This window comes from Schistocerca nitens, chromosome 7 (genome assembly GCF_023898315.1).
Source record: "Schistocerca nitens isolate TAMUIC-IGC-003100 chromosome 7, iqSchNite1.1, whole genome shotgun sequence".
In the NCBI taxonomy this organism is placed as follows: domain Eukaryota; kingdom Metazoa; phylum Arthropoda; class Insecta; order Orthoptera; family Acrididae; genus Schistocerca; species Schistocerca nitens.
The window spans coordinates 522,665,490-522,685,626 of record NC_064620.1 but is presented as its reverse complement, the minus strand read 5'-3'; positions in this window follow the sequence as shown (position 1 = coordinate 522,685,626).

The following is a 20,137-nucleotide window of genomic DNA, read 5'->3' as shown; positions in this document are numbered from 1 at the left end:
ATCTTCATCTTTCTATTTCTTAATAGATGAGTGTGATTAAGGAATAATTACGTGTTTTACAGACTTGGATGTTCATTACCTCTGAACTAGTGGAATCAGCTGCTTCATAACTCCTGCCAAATGAACTGTAAATACTTCCACATAACAGAATAAACATCATGACGCAAATACTGATACCTGTTTTTGTGGTGTTTATTTCTGATGCCTAGTTTGGAAATAGTTTACGTTCTGAAAGTATTTGAGAGGTGTTGTAGCGGGTGCATAACTACATGGGAAACGATTAAAGTGCCAACTTTTGCACTTCCAAGAGGAAACAACTATGTAATACTTTTGTTGATGGGGTTTTCTAATGTATATAACTACCATTTCTATAATCCGCATTAATATGACCTGTTTAATTTTCCCATTGTTCATTAAGATGAATTAAAATATGCATTTCGCTTTGGAATAATGTTTTACTACTGTAAATTTACTATTCTGTTGCCTTTCATGCGCTGCAACTCATGTACGCAGAAAAGCAGCAACGTTTCTCACTTTTTATCTGGATCTGTACCGGAGTTCAGTGTCTTATATTATAAAGATGTCAGGCAGTAATATTGTATTTCTTTCTCTTTTGTTGTTTTACTTAGTGACCCCTGTAAATTCAGGCTTCATCTTTGTACTATGTTACTGAAGTGATGCATCACGTCATTAAATTTTTTTAGTTCTATGTGGAAAGTGGTCGAGATAGATCTTGCACGTTTGCATGTTTACGTACACAAATTCGAATTTGGGAATGGCGCCAACGCGCAGTCTCAAATGGCAGTTGTGTAAACCGCGCTCTAAACCATCTGCCACTGATGAAACAAGGGAAGAGTAAGATCCTAAAAATAGAAATATTTGTCGTTCTGAGTTTGTTTACAATGTAGTATAACGTTTAATGCTGTGTCTTGCAAACGAAGCGTATGGTGTAACATAATCTATTCCTTATGCGAAAAGTTATCGGCGGCTGTTGAATTCGCAGTGTTGGCGAACCTGCGCTGAAGCCGGCAGCACGCGACAGGCACAGACGCTTGCAAGTGTTACAACCGACAGGACGGGTGTGTGGTGTCTCTGTACGATTGCTCACTTAGATCGGTTACGCGACAGTTTTACGCGGTAATTATAAACGACGTATCTTAACGGTGACGTGTGCGAGTGACGAGCCGTTGTTCTTAACGTGAAATGTGGTGCATTACGACATAATTCATTTATAATATAGTTCGAAATTGTTGTTAAAGACAAATACAGTGGAAATTAAAGTGTTAAAAGCATTGTTCCGCCACGATTTGATTATTTTGTCCTACTCCAGGTATGTTCATCTGGCAGATTTTTTCCCCTTGCCTTTTCCTTCCTTGTATACGCGCTGCTGCATGACTATTAACAACCAGATGTCAATATTTGCAATGCTTTTTAGGTGATGGTGAGAGGCAGAATCAAAACTGATATTTTTTTAAATATTTATGTTACTTATAAGGTGACGTAGCTCCGATAAACAATGTTTGGATTCGAAAATAAAATACATTTCCGACAACTGATGTTTACGATGCCTGGAAGTTTTTACCCATCACATCTAGAGGTATTCAACACAGGTGCATGTGTTTGAAAATAACTTACAAGTAACAGTTAAAATAGTAGTTCATTATCTGCTTTCAGAACCCTTTAAAAGAGAAAGAACATGTTACAAAGCTGGATATTTTTGAGCTAAGAGCGTTATAAATCTAATAGTAGGAGACAGTGACTTTTAGGCCTAACACTATTCACTACGTTCCAGAATTTTGTTTGCTTAGCAGTCAACTTTCACACTTTCTTTCATTGCTATTAGTAATTATTTTGGTTAAACGTTTAGTCGTTTGAATTGAACGAGTAGTACCTTTGCGGAGAAATTTTCGTGCTGTAAAATTCACTTTTGTATACGCCGGCGTCCCTAAACAATGCATGGAGGAGTCACGTGCTTTTTTACGTTCTGACGTACAATGTATCACAACATAAACAACACGTTTCCCAGAAATTTATCTGGGAAAGCGAAGCCTGTTGAGAAGTCTAGTTTGTTTAAAGCGGATGAGACTGTGCGTTATTTGTGGTAATTTGCTTTCGTATTTGCATATATTGAGCAGGCACCACAATGCAATCCTTAAAATATATATATACAGCAATCTTCAGTTCCTAAAAACTGGCCTTGGGAAATGATTACAAATGAAGCAGGATCTCGAGAACGTACATTTATTGGGAGTTGCAATAAAAAAGTGGATGGGGGTGTTAATACCGACGTATGCGAATAAAAGGAGATAGTACAAGTTTCATGTAACTGTTTTATTGTTGAGGGAAGTGACGTCGCATTAAAATACTGTATGTCATCGGGAGGATCGAAATTTGAATCACAGTTCGTCCTTAAGTAAGTTCCCTCTTTGTTAAACTCAGACGTTATCTCTTTCATCTGCTTTTTGCGGTAGTTCGACGTCACCTAGCAATGTCATGGGATGAAATATAAACTAAACTTTAAAAACTGGCACAGGACAAGCACTGTGTCATAGGCGCCAGCCGAGAAACAGGAATACGTACTGCGACAATACCTCCAACGATATCAAAGCTTATACGAAGACAGAAAGTTTCTTGAGTTACTTTCTCAACTTTGCGGCATCGTGAACGTCGACTTGCCTGCTGCTCGAAAGATTCGCTTACGTTATTAGCCAGACGATATAAAAGTCATTCATAAATGGTTGTTATTTTATTTGCATACCAGTATTTTAAATTATTTGATTTCAGAACAAGTCTTGAGTGGCATCTGCAAGGGCATTATTACATTACTGCAACTGTTCGACTCGGAACATCCTTACTATATGAAATTACCAGCGTTCTTTCCTTTGAGGAAAAATTGCATAACTATTATATAATGACTCCCGTTTTTTTCGTCATCAGTCTTCGGACTTGTTTGACTGATGCGACACGCCACGAATTTCTCTGCTGAGCCAACTTCTTCATCTCAGTGTAGCATTTGTATTCTACGCACTGATCTATTTGTTGGATGTATTCCAATCTATATTTCCCCATACAGCTTTTTACGCTCTGCAGCAGCCTCTAGTACCATGGAAGCTATTCCCTGATGTATTAACAAATGCGCTATGTTTCTGTCTCTTGTTCTTGTCAGTTATCTCCGTATGTTCCTCTCTTTGCCGATACTGCGGAGAACATTTCTTATCATTCCAGTCCACCTACACTGAGATAACAAAAGTCATGGGCTAGCTCCTAATATCGTGTCAGACCTTCTTTTGCCGCGGCTTAGTGCCGTAGCTCGACGTGGCATGGACTCAACAGGTTCTTGGAAGTCCCCTGCTGAAACATTGAGCCATGCTGCCTCTATAGCCGTCCATAATTGCGAAAGTGTTGCGATGCAAGATTTTTTTGCACGAACTGACCCTTAAATGTCCGATGGGATTTGTGTTTGATGATCTGGGTGGCCAAATCATTCACTCGAATCGTCGCAGACAGACCAGGTGACATGGCGCAATGTCATGCATAAAAATTCCGTTGTTGTTTGGTCTCCAGGCAGCCGAACATAACCATTTCAAGTCAATGATCAGTTCAGTTGGTCCAGAGATCCATTCCATGTCAACACACCCCACACCATTATGGAATCACCACTAGCTTGTGCAGTGCCTTGTTGAAAACTTGGCCCATGTCTTCGTGGAGTCTGCGCCACATTCGAACCCTACCATCAGCTCTTACCAACTGAAATGGGGACTTATCCGACCAAGCAACGATCTTCCAGTCGTCTAGCGTCCAACCGATATGGTCACGAGCTCAGGAGAGGCATTGCAAGCGATGTCGTGCTGTTAGCAAAGGTTTTCGCATCGGTCGTCTGCTGCCTTAGCCCATTAACGCCACGTTTCCCCGCACTGTCCGAACGGATACGTTCGTCGTACGTCCCACAATGATTTCTGCGGTTATTTTCAGCGTTGCTTGTCTGTCAGCACTGACAACTTACTCAAACGTAGCTGCTCTCTGTCTTCAAGTGGAGGCCGTCGGCCAGTGCCTTGGGCGTGGTAAGAGGTAATGCCAGAAATTTGATGCTCTCGGCACACTCTTGGCTCTGTGGATCTCGGGGTATTGAATTTCTTAACGATGTGCGAAATGAAATGTTCCACGCTTCTAGCTCCAACGTGCCATTCAGCGTTCATAGTCAGTTAATTCCCAGTGTGTAGCCATATTCACGTCGGAAACCTTTTCACATGACTCACCTGGAGTACAAATGGCAGCTCTGTCAATGTACTGCCCTTCTATACCTGTACACGCGATACGACCGCGCTCTGTATATGTGCATATCCTTACCCCATAACTTCTGCCACCTTAGTGTAATTTTCAAGATCCTTCTGTAACAGTACATCTAAATCGCTTCGGTTCTCTTCTTTTCATAGTATTCCCAAATTCCAAGATTACTGCCATACAATGCTGTGCTGCGAACTCACATTCTCAGAAATTACTTCCTCAAATTAAGGATGATGTTTGATACTAGCAGACTTCTCTTGGCAGGGAATGCCCTCTTCACCTGTGCTTGTCTGGGTTTTGTGTCCTCCTTGCTTCTGTTACTTCTCATTACTTTCTACTTTTGTTCACTCTCAGCCCATATTTTGTAATTATTAGACTGTTCATTCCATTCAAAGGATCCTGTAATTCTTCTTCACCTTCATTGGGCATAGCAATTTCACCAACAGATCTTATCGTTGAGATCCTTTTACCCTGAATTTTAATCCCACTCATGAACCTTGCTTTAAATTTCCGTCATTGGATCTTTAATATGGAGATTGAACAGTAAAGCAGAGAGACTATGTACCTTTAACTCCGTTATTGGTCTTCCATTCTTATTGTTCTTTCTTGGTTCTTATACACAGTGTCTATTACCCGTCTTTCCCTACAGCTTACCCCAATTTTTCTGAGAATTTTGAACATATTGCACTTTTGTACTTTGTCGAATGTTTTTACTAGGTCGACAAATTTTATGAACGTGTCTTGACTACTCTTAACGCTTCTTCCATTACTATGTGTAACATCAGAATGACCTCTCTTGTGGTTTTATCTTTCCGAGGATCTAACAGGTCCTCAGTTTTCTTTTCAATTCTTGTGTTTATCATTCTTGTCAGCAGCATGAGGCATTAAACTGATGTGCGATAGTTGTCGCACTTATCTGTCTTGATGTCTTCGAGATCGTGCGGATGATAGTATTTTTGACAGTGTGTTTCCAGTCTCATAGATTCTACATCCTATCTTGAATACTCGTTAAGTTGCCACTCCTTCCAACGATTTTAGAAGTTCGGAAGGGATTTTATCCGTACCTTTTGCCTTATTTGTTTGAAATTGTTCCGAAGTTCTGCTAAACCTTGACTCTACACTGGATCGACTCCCATTTCTTCTTCTGTTACGTCATCAGGCAAGTCCTCCCCTTTGTAGACAACTTGAGTGTACTCTCTTCACCTAACTGCTCCCTCTCCTGTGCTTTTGTCAGTGGAATACCCATTGCACTCTCAATGTGGACTCCCTTGCTTTTAATTTCATCGAAGACTGTTTTGTGCTAAATTCGCCCTTCCTACGAACAGATCTGTATCGATTTCTTCAAATTTTCTCTGCAGCCATTTCGCCATGGATTCCCTGCCCTTAATATCTATTTCATTCCTTAGTGACCGATACTCTGCATTCCTGTCTTTCCCTCAACATTTTTGTATTTCCTTCTTTCGTCGACGAGTTGAAATATTTTATTTGTTACCCACAGTTTCTTCGAAGCTACCTTCTTTGTACCTATGTTTGTCTGCCCAACTTTTGTGACTGTCCTTTTCAGAGATGTCATTTCCTCTTAATCTGGACTACCTACTATGGTATTCATTATCGCAGTATCTACAGCCTTATGGAACTGCAAATGTGTCCTTTCGTTCCACAGTACTCCAGTATCCCACTTACTTCCACATTGATTCCTCCAGGTTATTCTTTTAAACTTCAGTCTACTTTCCATTATTACTAAATTCTGACCTGAGTCTATATCTGTATCGGGGTACGCCTTATAATCCAGTCAGAGATTTCGGAATCTCTGTCTGACCATGACGTAATCCAGGTAGAATCTTCCCATCTCTATCTGGGCGCTTTCCAAGTATACTTGCTCCTACTGGGATTTCTGAATAGTTTACTCACCATTACTATCGGAAATTTATTGCGGAATTCAATTAGACTTTCTCCTCTCTCATTCCTACTACCAACCCGTAAATCTTGCTTCTGTTCCTTTCCCTAGTACCGCGTTCCAGTCCCCGCTGTTATTAGATTATCATCACCGTTCACAGAATGAGCTACACGTTCAGCATCCTCATACACTCTCTCAACCTGTTAACTTTCTGCTTTCGACGTCGACTTTTATACCTGAACTATTGTGCTAGGCGTTGATTTTCTGTCGATTCTGATTAGAACAACCCTAATACTGACCTGTTCACAATAACTCAGTATAGACTGTCGAAGAAGTGGTAATAACGCTCTAATAGTCTAGTCTCTTACCCCGAAAGATGTATAAAACGGGCAATGTATGTTTTACTTTTCACCAAATCACTTTTGCCCAACGATGATCATCCGTTCTTAAATGAGTCTCAAGAATGCATCCACAAATGACACCCAGTCATAAGCAGCAATTTTAATTAATTAATTAAAATTGCAACCGATGAAATCCGCTACTAAGTGGCTAAACTTGAGATTCTGTCAAATTTTTAAAACTTTAGAAAAGAAAAAAAGTACGTATACGTCTAAATTTAAGTGCTTTAATAAACACGAAAAGCTTTAAGAAAAATTTGATATATAAATAAAAATGGTTGTACTTGATCGAAGGACGCTACACTATATAAAATACACCTCTGTACATTATATCAAAAGACACTCTTGTAATATACTAAGGTCATTTGCGACTAAAGACGGTTCTCTGTTGACACTAACTAATACACTACTGGCCATTAAAATTGCTACACCAAGAAGAAATGCAGATGATAAACGGGTATTCATTGGACAAATATATGATACTAGAACTGACATGTGATTACATTTTCACGCAGTTTGGGTGCATAGATCCTGAGAAATCAGTACCCAAAACAACCACCTCTGTCCGTAATAACGGCCTCAATACGCCTGGGCATTGAGTCAAACAGAGCTTGGATAGCGTGTACAGGTACAGCTGCCCGTGCAGCTTCAACACGATACCACAGTTCATCAAGAGTAGTGACTGGCGTATTGTGACGAGCCAGTTGCTCGGCCACCATTGACCAGACGTTTTCAGTTGGTGAGAGATCTGGAGAATGTGCTGGCCAGGGCAGCAGTCGAACATTTTCTATATCCAGAAAGTCCCGTACAGGACCTGCAACATGCGGTCGTGCATTATCCTGCTGAAATGTAGGGTTTCGCAGGGATCGAATGAAGGGTAGAGCCACGGGTCGTAACACATCTGAAATGTAACGTCCACTGTTCAAAGTGCCGTTAATGAAAACAAGAGGTGACCAAGACGTGTAACCGATGGCACCCCATACCATCACGCTAGGTGATACGCCAGTATGGCGATGACGAATACACGCTTCCAACGTGCGTTCACCGCGATGTCGCCAAACACGGATGTGACCATCATGATGCTGTAAACAGAACCTGGATTCAACTGAAAAAATGACGTTTTGCCATTCGTGCACCCAGGTGCGTCGTTGAGTACACCATCGCAGGCGCTCCTGTCTGTGATGTAGCGTCAAGGGTAACCGCAGCCGTGGTCTCCGAGCTGATAGTCCATGCTGCTGCAAACGTCGTCGAACTGTTCGTGCAGATGGTTGTTGTCTTGCAAACGTCCCCATCTGTTGACTCAGGGATCGAGACGTGGCTGCACGATTCGTTACAGCCATGCGGATAAGATGCCTGTCATCTCGACTGCTAGAAATACGAGGCCGTTGGGATCCAGCACGGCGTTCCGCATTACCCTCCTGAACCCACCGATTCCATATTCTGCGTACAGTGATTGGATCTCGACCAAGCCGGCCGCGGTGGTCTCGCGGTTCTAGGCGCGCAGTCCGGAACCGTGCGACTGCTACGGTCGCAGGTTCGAATCCTGCCTCGGGCATGGATGTGTGTGATGTCCTTAGGTTAGTTAGGTTTAAGTAGTTCTAAGTTCTAGGGGACTGATGACCACAGCAGCTGAGTCCCATAGTGCTCAGAGCCTTTTGAACCATTTTTGATCTCGACCAACGCGAGCAGCAATGTCGCGATACGATAAATCGCGATCGCGATAAGTTGCAATCCGACCTTTATCAAAGTCGGAAACGTGATGGTACGCATTTCTCCTCCTTACACGAGGCATCACAACGTTTCACCAGGCAACGCCGGTCAACTGCTGTTTGTGTATGAGAAATCGGTAGGAAACTTTCCTCATGTCGGCACGTTGTAGGTGTCGCCACCGGCGCCAACTTTGTGTGAATGCTCTGAAAAGCTAATAATTTGCATATCACAGCATCTTCTTCCTGTCGGTTAAATTTCGCGTCTGTAGCACGTCATCTTTGTGGTGTAGCAATTTTAATGGCTAGTAGTATAATAATTCGGACGTGATAATTCAGTGGTATGCCCGGATCATAAGGGCTGGATCCTGAAAGTGGAAACATTTTTTCCTCGTTGTATAACATTCGTCATGGTAACCTTGCTACTATGCTGTATTTTCCATCAGCACGTTTGGGGTGGGTAGTGTCTTAACGCCTTGGAAGCGTTCCGTTCGGAAACGACTAACATTTTAAGAATTTCCTGACGAAGTAAATATGACCTAGGATTTCAGGCATTGGTGCGGCTGATGGAACTATAAAGCTGCTGTGTCATTACCCAGCACTTATTCATTACACGTCGTCTTTCAGGTGTCTCTTCCGCAGCCGCAGTTTTGTAAGCAATATGGGATTACGGTGACTGCTGTTGTTGAGGTCTTCCACTGACGCTCTTAGCGATAGATGTAAGGCCTCAGTAAGATGTGTCACATTGTTTACGCTGCACCAAAACTCACATGACTCGTCCACGGGGAATTTAAGACTACTGTCATCAACAGGCTGCTGCTGTTCGTTTTCAACGACTTCAAAGACAGTAAAAAATGTCCTTTTCAAGATACAGATCGCTGGAGAAATTGCTACCTTTCGTTATAAATGGCCAAAGCTTTAGACAGGTTATCGCTTTAAAGACGATTTCTCACAGTATCGAGATTGTCCTACATCAGGTATGTTCAGGAGACCGCTTGGCGAGCTCGAGCGATCGAACTTGCTCACCACTTTAACGCTGGAAAGGTATATTCAAAAAACTATATCAGTGCTGCTCCGAGGTACTGGAGTATCTCAACAAAAAACATAATTTTTTATTCATATTTCATTTAATTATGTAATTACATTCTTGAAAATCTCATGTGAAGAATAAAAAGAAAATATTACTCAATATTTGCAGTTTGCACATGCTTTTCTTTGAATTTCGAGGCATATAGTGTACTGAGTTCGTTTTTTTTTCTGTTTCCTGTATTGACCATGCAGATTCAACATCTTCCGGCCAAAAGTCCACTATTAAACGATGCTTTTGATGGTACGTCAATTTTCAGAATATCCTTTATCAGTGAACAATCTTCAAAGTATGACTTGGTAGACGCGACGGCATGTACAGTGTTATGAGATCAAACTGTAAGGAATTTTTTAAATGTTTTTCTGTCTTTTTCTCCTTCGTGGTGTTTCCTGAGTTGCTGAATTTAATCGGTGAATTTATTCCAGTAGCAAAATAGCCTCAAAGGCCAACTCTTCGTCATTGTCCCACATGAATACGAAAGACATAAATGAACCAAGGTGTCCACACCCAATTATTTGACAGAGTTTAGAGCTTTTACATTAAGGGGCACTGAAGTCTAATCTTATGATCGTCTTTTTCATGTTTCGAGGGTAACATAACAAGAATGCAAAACTCGAAGTAACTGAACAATGCTGCGGTTTTCCCCCTCCTCCCTTCACTTCTGTTATTATGCATGGAATCGCTCCTTTATTTGCATATGCTAGAGAAATCAAATACCACGCATTATGTTGGTTGAATACCAGCTGATCAAAACGTCAACAAATAGCCGCTACGTGAAAAAAACTTAACCTTACACAATCGCTACACAGGGGTACAGCTGTGCCACAGAGCATTCCTTACAAGCGTTGGCGGGAACTGCAACAGTTTCTTAGAACCAGCTTGTATAATTTACAGATATTAATAAATGGTTGGGGTACACTGGTGCCCTTGTGTAGCGGTCTGGGTTTAAAATATGTGGTCGCAATAATACGGGGCGGGCTTGACAGAAACAAGTTTGTGCCTCTCATCCGTGCCTTTATCACGTGCTGCAGCCTTGATCGCAAGCGTTTAGCCTTGATCGCAAGCGAAGTCATTTACGGCGCTGTGATGTAAGTGAGGATTTATTGCCTTTGCATTAGTAACAAGAGGCATAATTGTTGTGACGGTATCTTCAGCCTGGAGGTCACACATCCCGACACCCATTTGCAATATTAGCTTTCAAGATTTACAACTGTGTGTGGTATGTTTCAAAATTTAATATACGTAATGGAAAAGTTTAAGTTTCTGCACCACCGCAGTGACGTCCATGGAAAGAATTATGCGCTCGTGTAATGCGAAGTTGGAAGGCTGAGGCGATTAAAGTTTATCTGATCGATTTGACTGGTTTAAAATATTACTAAATGTGAGTGGAGAAAGAAATAAAATTTTCGTTTTAGCGAATATATTTATGTTTCCAGGACGAGCACAAATACATCTAACTCGAGGTAGCTAAGTCACTGCTTTTAGTTACGCCAGAATATTACGTAGTTTCAGGTAAGATGAATTTGTAAAAAAATAAAATAAGATTCATTTTCTATATCTGCAGGTAAGCAGGTTAGTTATGTCCTGAGAAAACTGAATAATTTCTCCAATTGGTGTCTTATCTCTGTACAGCAACATGTATAAAATACGGGGCTATTACAAATGATTGAAGCGATTTCATAAATTCACTGTAGCTCCATTCATTGACATATGGTCACGACACACTACAGATACGTAGAAAAACTCATAAAGTTTTGTTCGGCTGAAGCCGGACTTCAGGTTTCTGCCGCCAGAGCGCTCGAGAGCGCAGTGAGACAAAATGGCGACAGGAGCCGAGAAAGCGTATGTCGTGCTTGAAATGCACTCACATCAGTCAGTCATAACAGTGCAACGACACTTCAGGACGAAGTTCAACAAAGATCCACCAACTGCTAACTCCATTCGGCGATGGTATGCGCAGTTTAAAGCTTCTGGATGCCTCTGTAAGGGGAAATCAACGGGTCGGCCTGCAGTGAGCGAAGAAACGGTTGAACGCGTGCGGGCAAGTTTCACGCGTAGCCCGCGGAAGTCGACGAATAAAGCAAGCAGGGAGCTAAACGTACCACAGCCGACGGTTTGGAAAATCTTATGGAAAAGGCTAAAGCAGAAGCCTTACCGTTTACAATTGCTACAAGCCCTGACACCCAATGACAAAGTCAAACGCTTTGAATTTTCGGCGCGGTTGCAACAGTTCATGGAAGAGGATGCGTTCAGTGCGAAACTTGTTTTCAGTGATGAAGCAACATTTTTTCTTAATGGTGAAGTGAACAGACACAGTGTGCGAATCTGGGCGGTAGAGAATCCTCACGCATTCGTGCAGCAAATTCGCAATTCACCAAAATTTAACGTGTTTTGTGCAATCTCACGGTTTAAAGTTTACGGCCCCTTTTTCTTCTGCGAAAAAACCTTACAGGACATGTGTATCTGGACATGCTGGGAAATTGGCTCATGCCACAACTGGAGACCGACAGCGCCGACTTCATCTTTCAACAGGATGGTGCTCCACCGCACTTCCATCATGATGTTCGGCATTTCTTAAACAGCAGATTGGAAAACCGATGGATTGGTCGTGGTGGAGATCATGATCAGCAATTCACGTCATGGCCTCCACGCTCTCCCGACTTAACCCCATGCGATTTCTTTCTGTGGGGTTATGTGAAAGATTCAGTGTTTAAACCTCCTCTACCAAGAAACGTGCCAGAACTGCGAGCTCGCATCAACGATGCTTTCGAACTCATTGATGGGGACGTGCTGCGCCGAGTGTGGGAGGAACTTGATTATTGGCTTGATGTGTGCCGAATCACTAAAGGGGCACATATCTAACATTTGTGAATGCCTAAAAAAACTTTTTGAGTTTTTGTATGTGTGTGCAAAGCATTGTGAAAATATCTCAAATAATAAAGTTATTGTAGAGCTGTGAAATCGCTTCAATCATTTGTAATAACCCTGTAGAAAGGAAGGTGGGATTAAACGCCTATTGACGATGGTATCATTAGAGACGGAGCACAAGCTTCAACTGGGGACGGAAACTGATCGTACCATTTCAGTGAAACCACACTGGCAATCGCCAGTAACCTGTTGAGGGAACTCACACTAAATCAACTAAGTCCGGCTGGGATTTGAAGTGCTGCCTCCTGAATGCGGGTCGTCTTATCAATGCGTCAACTCGTTCGGTGACGTATTTGAAGTCTAAGTCTACAATGCAAAGGAGAAGTGTCTCTTCTGAGGATGGAGACGCTGTTGTAGCTCTGATTGAGCAGTACGTCGATTTTCTGCCACTTTTACGAAACGCATGGAATTCGTCAGCTAGTCCACATTTTTGTAATAAGCTGCGAAAAAATCTTTAATTTTGGCATTCTCCTATCAATAGAATGTAGTTATTCACACATTTGAGATTTTCGACCAGGAGTTGTAAAACGTTAGAGCAAAAGTTTACATTTTTCTCTTTTCTATTGAGGGGGGAACTAGATTACACTTTAGAATTAATAGGCCGGCAGTTACGTGATCATGAAAGTGTCACATTTTTCTGAAGGATTTTCCTCAACTGAAATTTCTCAGACTTCACGGTTTTGTTGTCAGGGTGATGCCTCAACTAAAAGAAGTAAACCCATCCAGAGAAGCTCACTGATTTATAATTCTGTCTAACAAGCATATTTTCGAACGAATAAAGATCAGAGTGGTGCATGACACACTATGGCGAAAGAAGAACTAAGTAATATTAATTAACAATCGACGATTTTGAGTTTAACACACATATACAATGGTAATGAAATGCAAGTTTATGTAAGGAGAAACTTCATGCGGAAATGTGTTACTCGCTTTAAGGCTACGTCCTGTTTCATCTCATAGCTGCTCCATTGTCACCATTTCTTCATAATGTTGCAAGCAAGGTGAGTGTATATGTACGTTACATTTCGTTGTTTTATCTCATTATAGTGCTATAGCGTCATAAAGCCACATATTTTAAAACTGTTCAGCGCACACACATCCGCCAATCACCGGCAGTCAACAAGTTTTAAGCTCCTTCCGTGTGCCTTTCCGTGAGCATCGCTGAGGGCGAAAACAGACTGTGCAGGATCATCTTCAGAGCCAGTGCAATTTCATTAATTGTTGTCTGCAGCTAGGGACTCTGTGTCAAACCCAATGTATGTTCGATCGAATATCGCGTGGTCTTCAGGACCTGATCGCGGGGTTTCCGTTTCAGTGTCGTAAGAAAAGTATTGCACTAATAAAAGTGTCGAAAGAAAAATTTCCATAGACTGAGATATTGATATTTATCATTGGGAAAGAGATCACTGTAGGTGTTCATTATCGGCTACAATATCTCTAGCTCTGTCTTTAAAACAGAAGATAAAATAATGAAAGTGTTAAAGCAAGCACTGCTTGGAATGAGATTTTCACTCTGCAGCGGAGTGTACGCTGATATGAAACTCCTGGCAGATTAAAACTGTGTGCCGGACCGAGACTCGAACTCGGGACCTATGCCTTTCGCGGGCAAGTGCTCTACCATCGCCGGCCGGAGTGGCCGAGCGGTTCTAGGCGCTACAGTCTGGAACCGCGCGACTGCTACGGTCGCAGGTTCGAATCCTGCCTCGGGCATGGATGTGTGTGATGTCCTTAGGTTTATTAGGTTTAAGTAGTTCTAAGTTCTAGGGGACTGATGACCTTAGCAGTTAAGTCCCATAGTGCTCAGAGCCTTTTGAACCATTTTGCTCTACCATCTGAGCTACCCAAGCACGACTCATGCCCCGTCCTCACAGATTCACTTCTGCCAGTACCTCGTCTCCTACCTTCAGAACTTTACAGAAGCTCTCCTGCGAACCTTGCACAACTAGCACTCCTGAAAGAAAGGATATTGCGGAGACATGTCTTAGCTATAGCCCAGGTGATGTTTTCAGAATGAGATTTTCATTCTGCAGCGGAGTGTGCGCTGATATGAAACTTCCTGGCAGATTAAAACTGTGTGCCAGATCGAGACTCGAACTCGGGACCTTTGCTTTCGCGGGCAAGTGCTCTACCATCCGAGCTACCCAAGCACGACTCACGCCCCGTCCTCACAGCTTCATTTCTGCCAGTACCTCGTCTCCTACGTTCAGAACTTTACAGAAGCTCTCCTGCGAACCTTGCAGAACTAGCACTCCTGAAAGAAAGGCTATAGCAGAGAAATGGCTTAGCCATAGCCCAGGGGATGTTTTCAGAATGAGATTTTCACTCTGCAACGGAGTGTGCGCTGATATGAAACTTCCTGGCAGATTAAAACTGTCTGCCGGATCGAGACTCGAACTCGGGACCTTTTTTTTCCAAATTTATTAATCATAACATTCCACAGTAGTACATAATTTTCAACTGACATTTAAAAGTAATAAAACAAACTAAAATTAATTACAGGTTCCTTGGCATTTTAGAAAAAATCCGTCTAAACCAGATAGTGATGTTACTTGATCGTATTTGTTTTTCAAAGATCAAATTGGCTCTCGTTTCTTCATGTTCTGAATCGCATCATCTGAGCTACCCAAGCACGACTCACGCCCCGTCCTCACAGCTTGACTTCTGCCAGTACCTCGTCTCCTACCTTCAGAACTTTACAGAAGCTCTCCTGCGAACCTTGCAGAACTAGCACTCCTGAAAGAAACGATATTGCAGAGACATAGCTTAGCCACAGCCTAGGGGATGTTTCCATAGTTCGAGTCTCGGTCCGACACACAGTTTTAATCTGCCAGGAAGTTTCAAGCACTGCTTATATTTTCATTACAGATTACAGTTTCTAAACATTTGGAACTAGTAACATGAAATTACGAAATTGATTTTCGGGAAAACAGCCCAGTAGGAGCCAACAGTTAATAAATTAAATCTTACATAAACAATATTGTATCTAGTCGTTTCGCTGACAATCTGTTACGTGTCTCTGACAACGTGCGTCCTTTCTTTGATGAAAAATTTTCGGAAGGAATTGATTTCGCTGTTAATTCCCAGGTACTCGTTGGTTGGCTTGTGTAATTGGAGGAATGGAGCTTTTATGTCTTCCCATTGCTCTAATGGGCTAGCCCACAACGGTGACACACATAAAGGCTCATTCCATCTTTTTGTTCAAGTAGAGCTTTTTCTTTTTTATGTTGTATGCGAATGTCTTATTATGACTCCAAAAGTCATCTATCACTTCAAGAGAAGAATCATTCTGGAATCACTATCTAGTTCGCTATTGCTGGTGCAGCAGGATTAGTTGCTGATGAACGCCTTGCGGTAGATATTGGCCTAGCACAAACTCTTGGACCCCGAAAATGTAAGCAGGATTTCTCCACATGTGCGTTCTATTTGCTTGTCTTTTACTGCCTCCACTAAACTGCTGTCAGTTCCGTCATCAGGTTTTGCGCTTCTAAGCAGTTGACCATTGGCATAATTTTGCTTCTAGACACAAACTTCTCGCTCGATTGCTCTTTCTTGATATGTTTTATGGTCTTCAAAATATTAAGAAACAAATTAATATCCTGTGTTTATAAAGCTGAGAGGGTAGATGGTACCTTTCTACTTAGCATCAAAATTTGATGTACAACAGGAAGCTTGTAATAAAACGTAATTACAACGAGTCTTTGCATCTAAGATTAACTTAAGGTACTGAATTATGCGGCCAAAAGTAATAAAAATGAATAAAAAATTTAATAAATCAATACTAGGATCACTCAATACCAATAAAAGTGTCAATTGAAAAGTGTCGAGTGAAAAAATACCCGATACCAAAATGTTTTGATACTCTCTTCGTGTCTCTATCCCCAGCAATACCTTGCAAAAGCTTGTCAACGTGGAAAGTATGCTGTCTGTTCCTGCCTCCGTGCGTTACCAGACCTTTCCGTTCCGTTCTTCTCTAAAGCGCTGCCTCATTCTCTCTGTTTCTCCCTAGCTCACCCCCCCTCCCACTCTCTCTCTCTCTCTCTCTCTCTCTCTCTCTCCCCTCACGGCCAGCCTTCTAACCTTTAACGTTGTTGTCACATAGTTAACTGTGGCCTTGGCAAGCATACATGATCAAGCTGCAGGTAAGTTGCAGAATCATTTGCACTATTCAGTCTACTTATACTGAAGTGACAAAAGTCATGGGATACCTCCTAAAATCGTGTCGGACCTCCTTTTGCCTGGCATAGTGCGGCAACTTTACAGGACATGGACTCAGCAAGTCGTTGGAACTCACCTGCAGATACGTTGAGCCATGCTGCCTCTATAGCCGTTCATAATCGCGGAAGCGTTACTGGTGCAGGATTTTGTGCACGAACTGTCCTCTCGATTATGCCCCATAAGTGACTGATGGCCGAAACATTCCCTCGAATTGTGCAGCATGTTCTCCAAACCAGTTGCGAACAATTGGGGCCCGGTGACAGCCCATTATCACTCATGAAAATTCCATCGTCGTTTGGGAACATGATGTCGATGAATGGCTGCAAACAGTCCCCATGTAGCCGAACATAACCATTTCAAGTCAGTGATCGGTTCAGTTGGACAAGAGGACCTAGTCCATTCCACGTAAACACAGCCATTATGGAGTCACTACTGGCTTGCACAGTGCCTTGTTGACAACCGGGGTCCATGGCTTCGTGGGGTCTGTGCCACACTCGAGCCCTACCATCAGCTCTTACCAACTGAAATCAGGACTCATCTGACCACGCCGCGATTTTCCCGTTGACTTGGGTCCTACCGATATAGTCACAAGCTCAGGAGAGGAGTTGCAGGCGATGTGTTGTAAGCAAAAGAATTCGCATCTGTCGTCTGCTACCATATCCCATTATAGCCAAATTTCGCCCGACTGTCTTAAAGGATACGTTCGTCGTACGTCCTAGATTGATTTCTGCGGTTATTTCAAGCAGTGTTGCTTGTCTGTTAGCACTGACAACTCTACGAAAAATGCTGCTGCTCTCTGCCGTAAACTGAAGGCCGTCGGCCACTGCGTTGTCCGTGATGAGATGTAATACTTGAAATATGGTATTCACGCCGGCGGCTGGTAAATGTTTTCCTCGCCATGGGGCGTCGTACAGATTCATACTTCACTTCATTTGGTGGCGCTGCTTTTCGTGTTTCTCGCCGTGGGAGTGGCGGTGGTATTCAAACGCCTGAGGCTACTCTTTTTATACACTGACCTTTTCTAAAATAACCACCAGTTATGGGATATCCCATTTGTTCAGAAAGCTCTCCCGTTGAAGGGTCACAGAAAATAATTGTATTCACGGCTGTTCATTGCGCTTAGCCGATAGGTGATACATTAAACGTTATTGTTTTGCTGGTACCAAAATTGGGAGGCAATTATGGTTGAGTGACCTGCTGCTCTATCTCATTTACTGTTTGCGGAGAATCATAGACTAGAGAATTATAGACTAGAGTGCGCGCAAAGTAATGTGGTCGGTAGATACGCAATCGGCAGGGCGCGTGGGGAGAGTGGTTGTGGTGTGGTTGTGGGCAGGCTCTTAGGGAAAATGCCGAGCGCTGGAGGAGGAGAGCCGTTTTAAACTGAAGCCTACGCTCACATTTTTTGTGAATATTACGTGGAGCCCCTCCGAGCCCACACTTGCTTGTCATCTGTGCTTTGGTTTGTATCTAGAAACAATTCCGCAAAAAATGCAACAAAAGCAGCGGTTTATTTTCCTTTGGCTTGTTAATCATTTGTAACTTTCAGACAAGCATCATGAGTGGCGAATTTTGAATAAAACCTACATTTCTCTTGTTGCCACGTTAAAATTCGCTTCTCTTGCCAAAACACAACACTAACATGTTTTGCAGACGCTATTGCGAGAGAATTCTGAAGCCATGGTTTATTGAGAAACTGAGGAAAAGCAAGGTCAATAGCTTATGAAAAATCACATCCTCAGTACAAAAATAAACGTGCAATGTCTTTGCCTATATTGTTCCAAAACTCAGAGCATTTCTCATTTAACTGGATATCGATGGCCCTTAAAATTACAGTCTTTCATCGAAAAAGTCTGTAGTTTGTGGAATAACACGATAGATAATGAAGTATTGCATAATAGCCATATGGCAAAATACTCTTCTCTTTGCATGCTATGACTTGCCAAAACCTAATATTGTTTATGAAATATGAGAAATGTTGCAGATATTTCTTTCTGGCTTTATTGCTGGCACGAGCGATCGCCAATAAGTTTGCTAAATCGGATAAATTTTCTCGAGACTGGTGACAGACGGAGACCTGCACCCAAGCGTAAAGAAAAATTCAACATGTCAGCTAAATTTCATACGCAGCAACATATTATATAATATGCACCAAACGCAAAATCATATAGATCCTTATTTCTTGTTGCAAACTTTTTCGAATTTCACGCAGTGTCTTACTTAAATTCAAATATCTAAGACAACTTACGAAAAGATGGGCACATCATAATGAAGCTGACAAATAAAATAAAAATTTTTAGCGAATAGTTTCTGTAAAATCGTTTGAGAAAGATTGCAGTGTGTGCGTCTCGATTCCATCATTACAGTGTGTAGCTGAGCGGCAGAAAGCAGGCAAACAATGTCGGCCTGTCCTTAGGAACAAACGAGCGAAGTCGTCCAGAGCTTTGGATGGAAGTTGGTCACTGCACACCGGCCACAGTGTCTTACGTGGACTCTACAAATGGACTTAACCCACCTTCAAAGTAAAGGATTCAGTATTTACTTCATTGCATGAGTGAATTGGTTTTCGAAACTATTTGTGCGAATAGTTGTCAGAGACAATGAACTGACGTTTTGATGGAACATCAAAACCAAGCGTATTTGCTGTGTTTGTTGAATTATATTCATACCAGTTCATACTGAATCATCAAGTTACTTTCTTTCACCTCCAGCAGGCTCCTTTTCAATAATCTATTCGCTGTAACAACTTTGTGTTGCAAGATACACAGAACTCGTGACTTTTGTTAATCCTGACAATTAATTGCATCAAATAATAAAATCCGTGAATTTGTCAGTATTGCAGTATGTAGACTTTGTCTGTAATTTTAATACTGACTGATTATATCATATGAATCAGTTTGGCCCATTTTTATGATTGACAATGTAATTTATGTTACTATTTGACAACAGTGACAACTTCATGGATTTTATTATTTGACGCCATTCATTTTATATCACCTAGTATGATTTAAATCTTTTATGAAGCTGATGATGGGCCTTGGACTGAAATTGGTTGTTCAATAAAGAATATTTTTCAGCAACTCTTGGTGGTAAAACGTGTTTTTCAAACAGTGACAAATGTTGAGTTTGTGTCTGTTTTGGCTATGACAATAGCTTATAGTAGCCTAACTGCAATCCTGTTTCATCATTGGTTGTTGGACCTACTGCTGCTCATGTTACTCCTGTTGCTACCGGACCTGAGAGTAGTGGGATAATGTTTATTCCAGCACATTTTGTTTGTACAGGATGAATACTTTTAGGGGCAAGCATACATTCAGGAGTAAATTATCCTTCTCCCCCTAACCTATTGTTCTGCTAAGTGGTTTATGACTCCCTGGGGGCTTGTTAATGACCCCCTGGGGATATTACATCCTTCTGAGAAACTGTGGGTTTCCATTGTGGTGGAGGGTTGAAATACTGGGGTGAAGTGAATAACACATGAGATGAACACACTGTGTGGTTTTCCAAGTGCTTACTTGTGCTTCCTTCAAGAGGTAGGGATTATGTGGATAATATTTGTCAGAAGAGAAATGCACAAATTTCTGAAAAGGTTGCAGCTAATAATGAACCTCTGTCAAATCTT